This window comes from Ranitomeya variabilis, chromosome 4 (genome assembly GCF_051348905.1).
Source record: "Ranitomeya variabilis isolate aRanVar5 chromosome 4, aRanVar5.hap1, whole genome shotgun sequence".
NCBI classification, from domain to species: domain Eukaryota; kingdom Metazoa; phylum Chordata; class Amphibia; order Anura; family Dendrobatidae; genus Ranitomeya; species Ranitomeya variabilis.
In genome coordinates this window covers 675,542,675-675,558,026 of record NC_135235.1, presented here as the reverse complement: position 1 = coordinate 675,558,026, position 15,352 = coordinate 675,542,675, and the positions used below count along the sequence as shown (strand labels likewise).

Genomic DNA, 15,352 nt, shown 5'->3' with positions numbered 1-15,352 from the left:
TGTGGGGGGGAACCACCGTTTGGGCGCATGGGAGGGCTCGGAAGGGAAGGAGCGCCATTTGGAATGCAGACTTAGATGGAATGGTCTGCAGGCGTCACATTGCGTTTGCAGAGCCCCTAATGTACCTAAACAGTAGAACCCCCCCCACAAGTGACACCATTTTGGAAAGTAGACCCCCTAAGGAACTCATCTAGATGTGTTGTGAGAGCTTTGAACCCCCAAGTGTTTCACTACAGTTTATAACGCAGAGCCATGCAAATAAAAAAATTTTTTTTTTCCACAAAAATTATTTTTTAGCCCCCAGTTTTGTATTTCCCAAGGGTAACAGGAGAAATTGGACCTCAAAAATTGTTCTCCAATGTGTTCCGAGTACGCTGATACCCCAAATGTTGGGGTAAACCCCTGTTTGGGCGCACGGGAGAGCTCGGAAGGGAAGGAGCACTGTTTTACTTTTTCAACTCAGTATTGGCTGGAATTGAGATCGGAAGCCATGTCGCGTTTGGAGAGCCCCTGATGTGCCTAAACAGTGGAAACCCACCAATTATAACTGAAACCCTAATCCAAACACACCCCTTACCCTAATCCCAACGGTAATTCTAACCACACCCCTAACCCTGACACACCCCTAACACTAATCCCAACCCTATTCCCAACTGTAAATGTAATCCAAACACTAACCCTAACTTTAGCCTCAACCCTAACCCTAACTGTAGCCTTAACCCTAGCCCCAACCCTAGCCCCAACCCTAACCCTAGCCCTAACCCTAACCCTAGCCCTAACCCTAGCCCTAACGGGAAAATGGAAATAAATACATTTTTAAATTTTTTTAATTTTTCGCTAACTAAGCGGGGGATGAAGGGGGGTTTGATTTACTTTTATAGCGGGTTTTTTAGCGGATTTTTATGATTGGCAGCCGTCACACACTGAAAGACGCTTTTTATTGCTAAAAGTATTTTTTGCGTTACCACATTTTGAGAGCTATAATTTTTCCATATTTGAGTCCACAGAGTCATGTGAGGTCTTGTTTTTTGCGGGACGAGTTGACGTTTTTATTGATAACATGTTCTGGCACGGGAGATTTTTTTGATCGCTTTTTATTCCGATTTTTGTGAGGCAGAATGACCAAAAACCAGCTATTCATGAATTTCTTTTGGGGGAGGCGTTTATACCGTTCCGCGTTTGGTAAAATTGATAAAGCAGTTTTATTCTTCGGGTCAGTACGATTACAGCGATATCTCATTTATATCATTTTTTTATGTTTTGGCGCTTTTATACGATATAAACTATTTTATAGAAAAAATAATTATTTTGGCATCGCTTTATTCTGAGGAATATACCGTATTTTCCGGCGTACAAGACGACTTTTTAACCCCTGAAAATCTTCTTAAAAGTCGGGGGTCGTCTTGTACGCCGGGAATCGCCTTGTACGCCGGGTGTATATGGTGGGTGGGGGGGGGAGTGATCCTGATGACGACGAGGGGGCGTCTCACAGGAAAGTGAGTATCCCCCATTACCTTATCATAGCGCTGCAGCGTGGGGTCTCTGTGCTGGGAGCGGCGGCTGCTGTGCTGTGCTGTGGCGGCTCCTCTTCTGCAGTGTGGGGCCTCTGGTGCTGTGGGGCGGTGGCGGCGGTGGCGTATCTTCATGCAGTCGGGGCTCCTCCGGCATCTCAAAGCCTAGAAGCCCCGCCGGCAACTCCATCGGTGTAATGCGCTGGCCTCCGGGAAAATGGCCGCTGCTTAGATTCAGATCTCGTGTCCCGAGATTTCGGGACGAGATCTGAATCTGAGCATGCACAGCCCCCAGCGGCCGGGCCACCGCATCGCACCTATTGAGCTGCCTCCGGGAAAATGGACGCTGCTCAGATTCAGATCTCGTCTCCCGAGATCTCGGGACGAGATCTGAATCTGAGCAGCGGCCATTTTCCCGGAGGCCACCTGACCGCATTGTACCGATGGAGTTGCCGGTGGGGCTTCCAGGCTGAGATGCCGGAGGAGCCCCGACTGCATGAAGATACGCCGCCGCCACTGCCCCACAGCACCAGAGGCCCCACACTGCAGAAGAGGAGCCGCCACAGCACAGCACAGCAGCCGCCGCTCCCAGCACAGAGACCCCACGCTGCAGCGCTATGATAAGGTAATGGGGGATACTCACTTTCCTGTGAGACGCCCCCTCGTCCTCATCAGGATCACTCCCCCCCCCCCCAAAAGGCACATTAGTCACCGGCCCTATAAGACGACATACGGTGTATAAGAAGACCCCCAACTTTTAAGAAGATTTTATTTTTTAACTGGTAAAGTTGGGGGGTCGTCTTATACGCCCAGTCGTCTTATACGCCGGAAAATACGGTAACTTTTTTATTTTTTTGCTGATTATGCTATATGGCGGCTCGTTTTTTGCGAGACAAGATGACGTTTTCAGTGGTACCATGGTTATTTATATCCGTCTTTTTGATCGTGTGTTATTCCACTTTTTGTTTGGCGGTATGAGAATAAAGCGTTGTTTTTTGCCTCGTTTTTTTTTTTTTTTTTTTACGGTGTTCACTGAAGGGGTTAACTAGTGACATAGTTTTATAGGTGGGGTCGTTACGGACGCGGCGATACTAAATATGTGTACTTTTATTGTTTGATTTTTTTTTATTTAGATAAAGAAATGTATTTATGGGAATAATATATATATTTTTTTTCTTTATTTAGGAATTTATTTTTTTTTTACACATATGGAATTTTTTTTTAAATTTTTTACTCTGTCCCAGGGGGGGGGGGACATTACAGATCGCTGATTTGACAGCTTGCACAGCACTCTGTCAAATCGGCGATCTTAGTTCCAGCAGTGCAGGCTGCAGCTTTCATTTGCAGCCTGCTCTGCACCCGGAAGTAATCCCTGCAGGACCCGGATGCAGCCCCGTGGCCATTTTGGATCCGGGGCCTGCAGGGATACAAGGTAAGAGACCCTCGCAGCAACGCGATCACATCCCCCTCCCTGCGCGATGGTTCCCTGTACCGCCGGCACACCGCGATCATGTTTGATCGCGGTGTGCCGGGGGTTAATGTGCCGGGGGCGGTCCGTGACCGCTCCTGGCACATAGTGCCGGATGTCAGCTGCGATAGTCAGCTGACACCCGGCCGATTGGCTATGACGTACTATCCCGTCGAGGGTCAGATAGGCCCAGGTCACCTCGACGGGATAGTACGTCTAAGGTCACAGAGGGGTTAAATGACTGAGCAGTCACTCACTGTGTCCAAGACACACTGAGCGGAGGAATTGTGACAGTACTCCCTCTTCTAGAAACCTAAGATGGAAGGACCTGACCAAACGATCATTCTTCACTGAATGATCCGGAACCCAGGATCTCTCCTTGGGTCCGTATCCCCCTTCAATGAATGAGTTATTGGAGGAAATTTTGGACACTCCTAGAATCCACAATCCTCTGCGCTTTGTACTCTAAATATCCATTGACTGAAACTGGAGGAGATGGGGATGAGACAGACAACACCAAAGGAACAAACTCCTTTAACAGGGATCACATTAGGGACATTCAAAGACTGAGGAAATTTCAATATGAAAGCAACAGTATGGACAATATCCAGAATCTTGCAAGGACCAATAAATTTAGGACCCAACTTTGCTGATGGTAATTTCAGTTACATTTTTTGGAGGATAACCAAACCTGATCCCCAACTTTGAAGACTGGACTTTCCAAACGTTTCCTATAGGCCTTCTGTTTTTGACGAAGTTGAGTCACCCCAATATTCCTTTGAGCCTCCCTCCAGATGTCATTTAATTTCTGTATGGCCAACGCTACCCCAGGAAACCCCTAACTCATCATAGAAAATTCACCAAAATGAGGATGAAATCCATAACTGCAAAAAAAAAGGGGTTCCAATGGACTGATTGACTGTTAAAGGCAAACTTGGCAAGAGGTAAAAATGAGGACCAGTCCTCCTGCTAATCCGCAATGAAACATCTTAAAATTTGTTCCAACAATTGATTTGTCCTCTCTGACCATTGGTTTCAGATTGGTAAGTAGAGGAGAATGACAAATCAATCCCCAATTTCTTTCAAAATGCTCCCCAGAATTTGGAGACAAACTGCACTGCCCTATGTGATATTATGTTCAAAGGAATACCATGCAATCTCAAGATATGAGTGACAAACAACTTGGAATGTGTTTTAGCATTAGGTAACTCCGATAATGGAACAATGTGAGCTTGTTTACCGAATCGGTCAACTGCCACCCAAATAACATTTTTCCCACTAGACAAAGGCAAATGAGTAATGAAATCCATGGACAAATGAGTCCACAGTCTTTCTGGAATTAGCAATGGAAACAATTCCACAGCCGTCTGGTTACTACAGACTACACGGACAGCCACCAAAAGAGTCTAGCAATAGCTTTCCGTGTAGCAGTAACTCCAGAATGACCACTCAAGACAGACTCATGAAACTACTGCAATAGATGCAATCTTAGGTAGGCCGGCACAAGTGATTTGGGACCTGATGTAGGGGCAATCGGCTGGGCTTTACAGATCTCTGCATCCAACTCCGAGGATGCCATAAAAACCACAATACCCTGAGGAAGAATGGAGGAGAAATGTAATCAAGGCTGCAAGATAAAGTGTCAGCCCTCACATTCTTGGATTCAGGCCTGAAATTGATCGAAAAATTGAATCTAGAAAAGAATAAGGACCATCTAGCATGTCTTGAGGTTAACCGTTTAGCTGATTCAATATATGCTACATTTTTCTGACCTCTCACCACCATGACTTGATGCTCTGTCCTTTCCAAAAACGGTCTCCATTCTTCAAAAGCAAATTTTACCACAAGCAGTACGCTATTCCCAACATCATAATTTCTTGCAGCAAACGAAAATTTCTTAGAAAAAAAATGCACAAGGTTGCAAGTTCGTCAGAGTTTTGGAACCTTGGGATAATACAACCCCAACCCCGAACTCTGAAGCATTCACCTCCACAATGAATGGTTTCTGAAAATCAGGTTGTAATAAAATTGAAGCAGAAATAAAATACTCTTAATTAAATGCAAATAGCATCCGGTGACCAAAAACGTAAGATCAGCCCTCTTACGTGTAAGATCGTTAAGAGGTTCAGCAATCTGAGAAAAACCCCTAACAAATTTTCTGTAGTGATTGGTAAACCCTAAAGAAATGTTGTAACGCTTTAAGGTCACGAGGTTAAACCCAATCACTTATGGCCTGCACCTTTCCAGGATCTATCCTAAACCATTCAGCTGATATAATGAACCCCAAGAACGATCTCTTGGACAGAAAAGGTACATTTCTCCAGTTTACAACATAAAGAATTCTCTCTAAGCACAAAACGGATATGTTCATAGTGCTAATCCAGATAGGGTAAAAAATTTGAATATTGTCAAAGTATACTACATTAAACCTTCCAATACAATCAGAAAAGATATTGTTCATAACATTTTGAAATACCGCTGGCGCATTGGTTAATCCAAAAGGCATAACAAGATTTTCAAAAAGGCCCCGAGATGCTAAAAACGCTGTCTCCCACTCATCACCCTCCCGGACGCCTATCAAATTATAAGCCCCCTTAAAATCCAGTTTGGAAAACCATTTAGCCCCAATAAGCTGATTATAAAAGGTCATGGATGGAAGTGGATAGGTATTTTGTATAATTCATGGAAATCGAGGCAAGACGGAGGGACCCAGCTTTCTTTTTAACAAAGAAAAGTCCAGCAGCTACACATGAGGGATGAAGGATGGATATGACCCTTCTGTAAACTTTTGGTTACCTATTCTTTCATGGCAGTACATTCGGGTACCGACAAAATATACAACAGGCGAGCTTTAGGTAATTTGGCATTAGGGAAAAGATCAATAGCACAAATATAAGGATGATAAGGAGAAAAAATCTCTGTCTCTTTTTCCCAGAACACATCTCTGAAGTCTTTCAGGTACCCCTGCAGACCCGCTAGACTAACAGAGAAAATTTGTACAGAACTAAGGCTGGTTTCACATTTGCGTCTGTGCACGCACCGTTTGATCCGCATAGATCTGCATGCGTCATGCGTACATTTATTTAACATGGTGTACGCATGGACATGCGTTTGCATGCTTTTGCGTACGCATGCATCGTTTCGCTGTCTGTGGCTGGGCGTGGCGAACGCAACATGTTGCATTTTGGGAGGTGTCAAAAATCCATCAAATATGCGCAGGCATGCGCATGCAGATGAGTGCGTCAAAAAAACGCATTACTGTCTATGGGAACCCATGCGTACGCAAGGACAAGCGTATGCATGAGTTCGATGCGCTTGCGTACTTCGGACTGCGCATGTCCAGGAAATGTTTTGAGACACGCCCATTGAGACACGCCCTCCTGGAAATATTGAACACATGCGCATAAACAACGCAAATGTAGGCAAAACGCATACAAACGCATGCACACGCAGCGGTTTTTTTGCCGTCATGCGTAAACTGATGCAGGTAAAAAAAACGGTGCGTAAACATGCGTTTTGGCATGCAGATGATACGCTGCGCACATATATGCAAATGTGAACTTAACCCAAGATATTTTTTTTATGACAGTTGGGGCTCCACTTAACAATATGCTTCCGACACCAATCAATAATAGGATTCTGAATATATAGCCATGAAAGCCCCAATACCAACCCAGCAGGTAAATTGTCCAACACATAGGAGATGGAATTTGTCACAGGGTTACCACAACGGAGCGGAGCCAGCGTCTGGTTGCTCCTACCACGCTGAGAACAAACACTTCTCCAGTGTATTAAACGTGTTTATTTCTTCCAGCAGAACAGGGGTTAATCGGCCATATTGGAAAACTCCTACATTCAGCTGTGCTCGGTTAGCCACTCCTTTTCCCAATAACATCTGGGCTGAACCACCAAATCATCATCAGAGTTAGCAATAGCTACATGATCTTGGAGTGGGTGAAGTTGGTGTTGTGAAGGAGTGCTGGAGGAATTTATTAGCGATTGTTATTATTATTATTATTTATTATTATAGCACCATTTTTTCCATGGCGCTTTACATGTGAGGAGGGGTGTACATAATAAAAACAAGTACAATAATCTTGAACAATACAAGTCACAACTGGAACAGGAGGAGAGAGGACCCTGCCCGCGAGGGCTCACAATCTACAAGGGATGGGTGAGGATACAGTAGGTGAGGATAGAGCTGGTCGTGCAGTTTGGTCGAACGGTGGTTACTGCAGGTTGTAGGCTTGTCGGAAGAGGTGGGTCTTCAGGTTCAGGATTGTTGCCTGGTTTGGACGCTTGGAAATTCCTTATTCTTCCCTGTTTTACTTTCTTCCCCCTCCCTACATACTCTGGTGAATACCTCTGTTGTGTGTGTGTGTGTGTGTGTGTGTGTGTGTGTGTGTGTGTGTGTGTGTGTGTGTGTGTGTGTGTGTGTGTGTGTGTGTGTGTGTGTGTGTGTGTGTGTAGTTTTCAGTTTACCCTTGTCTTTGTTACCCTGTCTTTTGGGTCGATAAAAAAAAAAAAAAAGTCTTTTATACTATTCCATCCGGTAACAAACAAGGCTAACATGTGATCTGTGGTAATTCCAAGCCCAAAAGATTAACTTTTAAAGGGGTTGTACTGATTCTCCAGGGCAAGGAACTATACGATCCGGCCTAGCTCAATTCACTTGTAGTGAGCAAGGCCACGCACATCTGCTTGACACATGACCGCATGTGTTGTGAATTGTATTTCTTGGCTCCCTCTTGTGATCACTAGCGGTATGACACTTGGATTGCCTTTCTCCAGGTTGGTCCCACCTGGTTCGTTAGGCCTTGGGTGTTCCTATTTAGACTTCCTGGAAACTCAGTCTAGTGCCTGGAATCGATGTTGTCAGTCTATGTCTTTTGGCTCCTGTCTCCTGGTCTCCTGCTTTTTGCAAGATAAGCTAAGTCCTGCTTTCCTATTTTTGTTTATCCGCATTACTGCTATTTTGTTCCAGCTTGTTACAATGTGATTTTTTATTTTAGCTGGAAGCTCTAGGGGGCTGATATTCTCCCCCCACACCGTTAGTCGGTGCGGGGGTTCTGGGATATTCAGCGTGGATATTTTGGTAGGGTTTTTGCTGACCGCATAAGTCCTTTTTCTATTTTCTGCTATTAATTAGTGGGCCTCACTTTGCTAAATCTAGTTCATACTTATGTTTGTCTTTTCTTCTTACCTCACCGTTATTATTTGTTGGGGGCTTGTATCATAACTTTGGGGTCCCTTCTCTTGAGGCAAGTGAGGTCTTATTTTCTCTGAAAGGGTTAGTTAGTTCTCCGGCTGGTGCGAGACGTCTAGAATCAACGTAGGTACGTTCCCCGGCTACTGTTAGTTGTTGTGGTAGGATTAGATATATGGTCAGCCAAGTTACCACCTCCCTATGAGCTGATTTTGTGTTTGCGGACTTAGCTGGAACTTCTGCGATCCTCTACCACTAGGATCACAACACGCATGTATGCAAAACGAATAATTCACACTCGGCACCAGAAAATCCTGACAGCGTGCACTATGAGTATTCATAAGTCTGCATTCACATAGAGGAACTCCCATCTAGGGGCCACTAACTATTATTGTGGTTGAAGGACTGGGTTATGCGAATGGATACACACCAATTATAAAATATTTCAAATGAGAAGAATCTGTGACTTCTCTATCCATTTAGTGGTTACTACTCACCTGGGCGCTTATCTGTAGGAATCTCCACTTTACACCACTCATCACCCTTGAAATATGTCCCTGAAGTATTAATATAGGTCAGATCTTCACCCTGAAGCAAATATTGTAAAAGTCACAGACAGATGAAGAAGTCACATATATGAGCAGCTCTAATCCTGAAATCTCCACAGTTCTCATTACACAATTATAAAACATATAATATTGGTGGATAAAACAAGACTGAGAACAAGACCTTTACAGCCGTCTACACATCATGGGGGAGATCTCATGAAACCTTCTCTTCATCTACCTGATGATGCTGAGGAACATTGGGATCTTCTTCTTCATCATCCTGTGGAAGAAGAGGACGGGGACATTTCTCTGGTGTTGTCCTCTTACTGGAGAGAACTGGAGGGAACACATATAAAGACTGAATTCATACTTTACATACAGATAATTATAGACTGTGTATTTAGTCCTGTCTATTACCTGATGATATGAGGGGTTTGGAAACCTCCATCATGACGTCATTGTACAGATCTTGGTGCTCTTCTAAATACTCCCACTCCTCCATGGAGAAATAGATAGTGACATCCTGACACCTTATAGGAACCTGACACATACAATGATACAGTCATCTCCCCAATCACGTCATAGCGTTACTGTATAATGTTCCAGCATTCCCAGCAGTGTCACCTCTCCAGTCAGCAGCTCAATCATCTTGTAGGTCAGCTCTAAGATCTTCTGGTCATTGATGTCCTCATGTCTCATGGGGTGAGGTGCAGGCACCGTGAGTGGACTCAGGGGTCTTCCCCATTCCTCTGACACAGGGTCCTGACAGCACACACTAGAGGTCTTCTTCACCACTGTGTAATCCTGATTATGGGGAGACACATTAATAAATCTCACTACAGGCATTTCCAGAGTCCTCACCTCTCCAGTTATATCCACCTGGTATTCCCATATTGTAAATGTGACGTCATCAGAATCTCTCACCTCTCCAGTAAGCCGGAAGAGGATTTCTAGGGTGAGGTGTAATACTTTCTCTGCAATCTTGTCTCTGTCTCTATCCATCCTTGACGGGTCAGGAAAATTATAGAAACCTAAATTTAAAGAAAAATTGAAGATGAGTGGCTGTAAAACACTACATAAAAAGTATAATTACAGGGGGCGTGGCTAGCCATGACCATGTAAAAACGCACTCTTTGGATCTCCTTTACCTCCAACAAGGAAAACGCCGATAAACCTTTCCTCATCATGGGCAAAGTGGACAGGAGGACAAAAGCATGTTCCTCGTCTTGTACTCTGTTTCACCAGGGAGATATAGAAAGCTTCCTGCACCCCCAGAAGTCGGCACAGGACCTACAGACATCGGGAGACATGGCACCTGGAGGAGAGGCGGGCCGGCACTCTCCTCCCTCTGTATACCAAGGATCACCTTCCCCACATTTTCTGGAGACGTCAGCCACGGAGATAGCATACCTACCCATAGATCATCTCTACTGTGGCCGGATTTCCTCTGACTTGCTCCTTGTTCCTGTCAGCATCATGCCACAAGATGGCCGTCGACGGACGGGATGAGGTGCATTCACCATTGCTCTAGACTCTGGCCCTGGAGGCTGCTCTCTCTCCGCTCCTGGCACTCAGGAGTTCTAATAATAATCTTTCTGCATTAGATGCGGGTCGGATGCATTTTGTTCCCGTGTTGATCTAAATCTCGGTGGCTGAGGGGACACAAGACGGCTGCCGCACCAGAACTGAAAGGAGGGAGGTCAGCTTAATGGCGGATCAATCTCCCTCAGCCTTCTCTTCAGCATCGGGGGCTGGGGGGTGAGCTTTCCTCACCTGGCTCAGGAGCACCCCAAGACACAGGCAAGATGACTGCTCCTTATCAGCCTGTGGAATTATCATTTTCCCATTTTCTCTTAAAGGGGACAACAATCCTCATGATCCCGCTATATCTGTGGAGGACTCCCTAGACTTTCAAATCCTAGCAGGACCGAACCTTGTCAGATTGGCACCAGTGAACTGGGAGGGCTCTACTGACCAACCACTTATGGATGCCTCCATGGGCCCAAACGTCTCTCCCTCATGGTCAACAGGCTTCTCGTGGAGTCCCACATCTCCACACCATGCACCAGGAGAAGCATCAACTCCGGCCCTGTGGTTTCAGAATGCAAGCAGGAGTTCACACATTTTCGTATCGAACTTTCTTCTGTCTCAACCAGAGTTGACGAGTTATCTCAATCACGAGCCACCGATGTCAACTCCATCCAGTTGGTAAAGACATTTACCCAATCTCCATTCCATTGGTGCCCTGGATTTGGCCTCTTGTTGCTCGAAATAAAGAGGTTCCACTGTCATTAATTGAAAATAGAACTCTTAAAGCCATACACTCAGTTAACACTAAGGATTCTCTAACTGCTACTCTGGGCGCCTTAACCCCGATAAACGGCAATCCAAGTTTTCCGTCGGGCACTTACTCCTTTATGTTTTTAAATAGTTCTCAGAGAAAACTCCTCCGCTTATACCCTCAGGAACTCTTATTTCTATTTTCTGATATCTTACAGGGTGGGACCCCTACGATGCACCATTATTTTGAGTACACTCAATTCAAACATTTTTTCTTCTCTCTTGTTGGAAGTCTTGATCTTGCCCGTCCTTTATCTCCATTTGAAAAATTATGCATTTCCCCCTCAAAGCCACACCATGCGGTCTCGTTTTTGTATGGTCTACGCTCATCTCCCGATCCAAATTCTCTTCCCCACTCCTGTGGAGCCTGGGAGACTGAACTACAGCTAAAAATTTTAGTGGAGATGTTTCTATTTCTCCCATAAATCTCTCATCGCAACCAAAGTCCAGGAGACTAACTATAAAATGGTTTCCAGGTGGTATCAGGTTCCTGTGATTCTGCATAAGTGGTTTCCCAGTACCTCCAATTTGTCCTGGTAATGGGCCATCCACGAGGGCACAATGGCCCACATTTGGTGGTCAGGCCCGGTTCTGTTCTGGGAGGGAGTGTTCAGGGTAATCCTGGAAGTGACTGGATTGACAGTTCCCAGAAGACCAGAAGCAGATCTACAGCTCATATTCTGTATGTCGGGTCCTAGCTTTAATCCCTTCGCGACCTACACTATACTAGTACTGCGCACGTCATGTCTCCCCTTTGATGTTGGCTCCAGCGGTGAGCCCACATCTTTTCCGGCACATGTCAGCTGTTTTGAACAGCTGACATGTGCCCGGAACAGCCGCGGGTGGAATCACAATCCACCCGCTTCTATTAATCCATTAAATGCCGCTGTCAAACTCTGACAGCAGCATTTAAAACAAGCTTCTGGCAATCGGGCCGGAAATCCGCCCATCGGTTACCCCCGTCACGTGATCCCAGGTCACCGATGAATTGGCATGACAACCAGAGGTCTCCTGGAGACCTCTATGGTTGTCAATGCCGGTGGTCGGCGCTAATAGCAAGTGAGGTATTCTGCTGCATACAGGTGATCTGAACATCGCCTCTATGTACCAGAGCCGATCAGGTTATGGCAGCATCTAGTCTCCCATGGAGACTATTGAAGCATCAAAAAACCAAAAGCAATAATGTAGGGTTTTTGTAGTAGGAGAGAACCAAGTTTCAGAACAAAAACCCTTTTAAAAATTTACCTTTAAGTTGTTATTTAAAAAGTAAAAAAAATATATACCACTATTAATTCTAAAAAAGTAATCGGTACAGGGTCTTGAAGCAATAGTCCAGTGAAAGTTATCCACTGGGATATACAACATTGGCACAATAACTTCAAAGATTAAACAACAATAGAAAAGGTCTAGGGAAGATAGATTGTGCCTATCCCTGAAGATAGCCCTTCCTATCAGCGGAGGTTGGCACCCTGGGTAGCAAAGTGGCGTCCCCGCTCCACGTCTACTGACCCTCAGTGATCCTCACCAGCTTCTGTCAATAAGGCGCTGCGTGTTTTAGCATGGGCACGTGTCGTACCTTAAATATTCTCCCATCAACGCCAGCGTCTGACGGAAAGCATCTTCCGCCGGAGGTCATGTGACCACAAGTGACCTCGATATTCAAAGATGTCAGCTGGAACGTTACTTACGCCAACCTGCTCCTGGGCTGGTGGGAGGACACTGTAGTACCCTCTGTAGAGCAGGTGACATCTTCTGATCCTCCTCCTCCCTCGCCCAATCCATGCTAAGAAGATGAGATGAGGCTGGGCTGGGTATCACCTTGTCTACTTTCTTCCTCCATTGCCACCTGGTCTGCATGCAAAGCTTTGTTTTTCATTGTGAGCAGTGAGTGTTTGAGTAGACAAGGAAGCAGTAAGGTCATGCTAAATATGTCATCATCACCTCTCACTATCTTGGTTGATTCATCAAAGTTTTGGAGTACCGCACAGATGTCAGACATCTATGCCCACTTGACAGTTATGTGCGGAGGCTGAGTGGAATATCGACTGGCATGTTGGAGCTAGTATTCAACTATTGCCCTCTGCTGCTCACAAAGCCTTGCCAACATATGCAATGTTGAGTTCCAGTGTGTGGGCAGGCGAAAACCAGGTGGTGAGGTAGCAGTTGCAAGCGCTGCTGCAGCACAGCTATACCAGCAGCACCTGTAGCTTACTTGCGGAAAAGGGCGAGCACGCGGCATACCTTGACAAGTAGTGAAGGCAAATCGAGGTAGGTTTTTAGAAAGTGCTGAACTACTAAGTTGAGCATATGTGCCAGGCATGGTATGTGTGTGAGGTTGCCAAGCTTCAGAGCTGCCACGAGGTTACAGCCATTATCACATACGTCCATGCCTGGTCTGTTAGATTTGTCTGTTTGTTAAGCATTTCAACAACTTTGCCAAGATGTGCCATTTGTCACCTAAACATATGAGTTTAAGCAGAGCCTATTGCATTCCGCCAAGACAGTACTTTCAGCCTTCGACTGATATGGATGATAATTCTGAGATGCAGGAGAGGGTGCAGGAAGAAAGGAGAAACCCTGATGGAACCTGGGTGCGCAATTCGAGGCTTCGGTAGCAAGTCTGCGGTCCCAGGGTCCAAGCCTCCAGCAGGTTCACCGAGTGTGCCTTTCCCAAAATGTAGCGTCCGTGGCCAGAAGCACTTGCCACGTGTCAGTTGATAAGTGGACCTTCCCAGTAACTGCGTTGGTCAAGGCATGGGTGTTGTTATGGGACACGTGCTGGTGTAAGGTGGGGATGCTTTACAGGAGAAAGGAAAAATAAGGCCTGCTGGGAAGCAAGTACCGAGGGATGTCTGCTGACATTAGGTTGCGGAAAGCATCAGTGTCCAGAAGCCTAAACAGCAACATTTCCAGAGCAAGTAGTCTGGAAATGTGTTTCTTTACTGTTTGGGCCTGTGGATGGGTGGATGTGTATTTCCACTTGCATTCCAAGGGCTAAAGGATGCACTCGGACAAGAAAGTGGACTTGGTTGCTGATGATGGTTGCGTATGTGCAACAACAGGTGCAAAGCGGGAGGCATCCGAGTCCAGATGATTGGTAAGCTCATAGCACAGGGGAAGAGGCAGTGGTGTCAATGGTAAACACTGATTGGGGAGCCAGGTGTTTGGCCCATCTAGTCGGTTGCTTGGATGACATATGCATGAGCATGCTGGTGGGGTCAGACTGGTAGTGGTCAGGCCCCTGCTGATCTTGGTACAGCACAGGTTGCAAAAAAATATTTTATAATCTTCCGCACTTTCTGTAAAAAAAATAGCGCCAGACTGAGAAACACCTGACCATTGGCCTAGGATCTGGACATGTGAGGTTCTCTGGGGAACATTAGACCGCCTTCTCCCTCTATCAGCCCCAATGCCTCTTCATGCCTGTTGCGGCGCTGCGGATTGCTTCCCCTTTGTGATGCTGTGCTCGCTTTGCACTCAACCTTGCCAGGTTGGGTCAGTGATTTCATCATTCATCACCTTGTCTTCCACTTCCTCACTCTCGTCCTCCTCCTGATTTGTTCTCTTAACATGACTTGTTGGTAATGGTGTCTCAACACCATCCACCTCTTGAGACTGTAATTGCAGTTGACCACCGTCGACTACTTTTGACTGTGGCTGCTCAAATATTTGGTCATCAGAGCACACAGTCTCCTAATGTCCTTCTTGAAACTTTCACAGGGACAGGCCAGATGAAGCCATAAATGGAAAGGTAAAGAGCTCCTAGGAGTGTCCAAGTCTAGGGTAATCTGGGACTCGGCATGGTGGGAGGAAGGAGGACAATTATGTGGTCCAGACTCTTGGCTGGTGAGGCTGGACTGTGTGGAAGACAGGGTGGTGCTGGGAAACAGATTGGAAGCATTATCTGCTATCCAACCCACAATCTGCTCGAACTGCTCTGGCTTTAAGAGTGGTGTTCCGCGCCCCCCTGAAAAGTGGAACAGAAAGCTAGGTCTCGTGGATGAGCATGTTTGTTGTGCTCCCGCAGCAGACTCAGGTTCACGAGGACCACGACCTCTGTGTGCACCATCAGCAGCACGTCCACTTTCCCTTTCTGCACCCCTTGCTCAACTTAAATGATCTACGCTGCTAAGAGCGGTATTATTACAGAATAGAGTTTATTTGAATAGTCCCTGAAATGATTTTTTCCTCTACATGACAGCGACAGTCTGTAACTAAATCAAACATGAAAAAAATGTCCGTAATAAGAGTACAGTACAGATAAGAGTACAGTGTAGTA

The 15,352-nt window shown here is 45.8% G+C and overlaps 2 protein-coding genes across 4 annotated transcripts in view; both read right to left on the bottom strand.

Moving 5' to 3' along the window:
* Positions 1–15,352, bottom strand: part of LOC143766305 (uncharacterized) — a 272,862-nt gene that overhangs the window by 57,345 nt on the left and 200,165 nt on the right. The gene's annotated exons all lie outside the window — the stretch shown is intronic.
* LOC143766306 (uncharacterized) overlaps positions 1–15,352 on the bottom strand; it is a 152,497-nt gene that overhangs the window by 136,636 nt on the left and 509 nt on the right. The window lies entirely within an intron of this gene.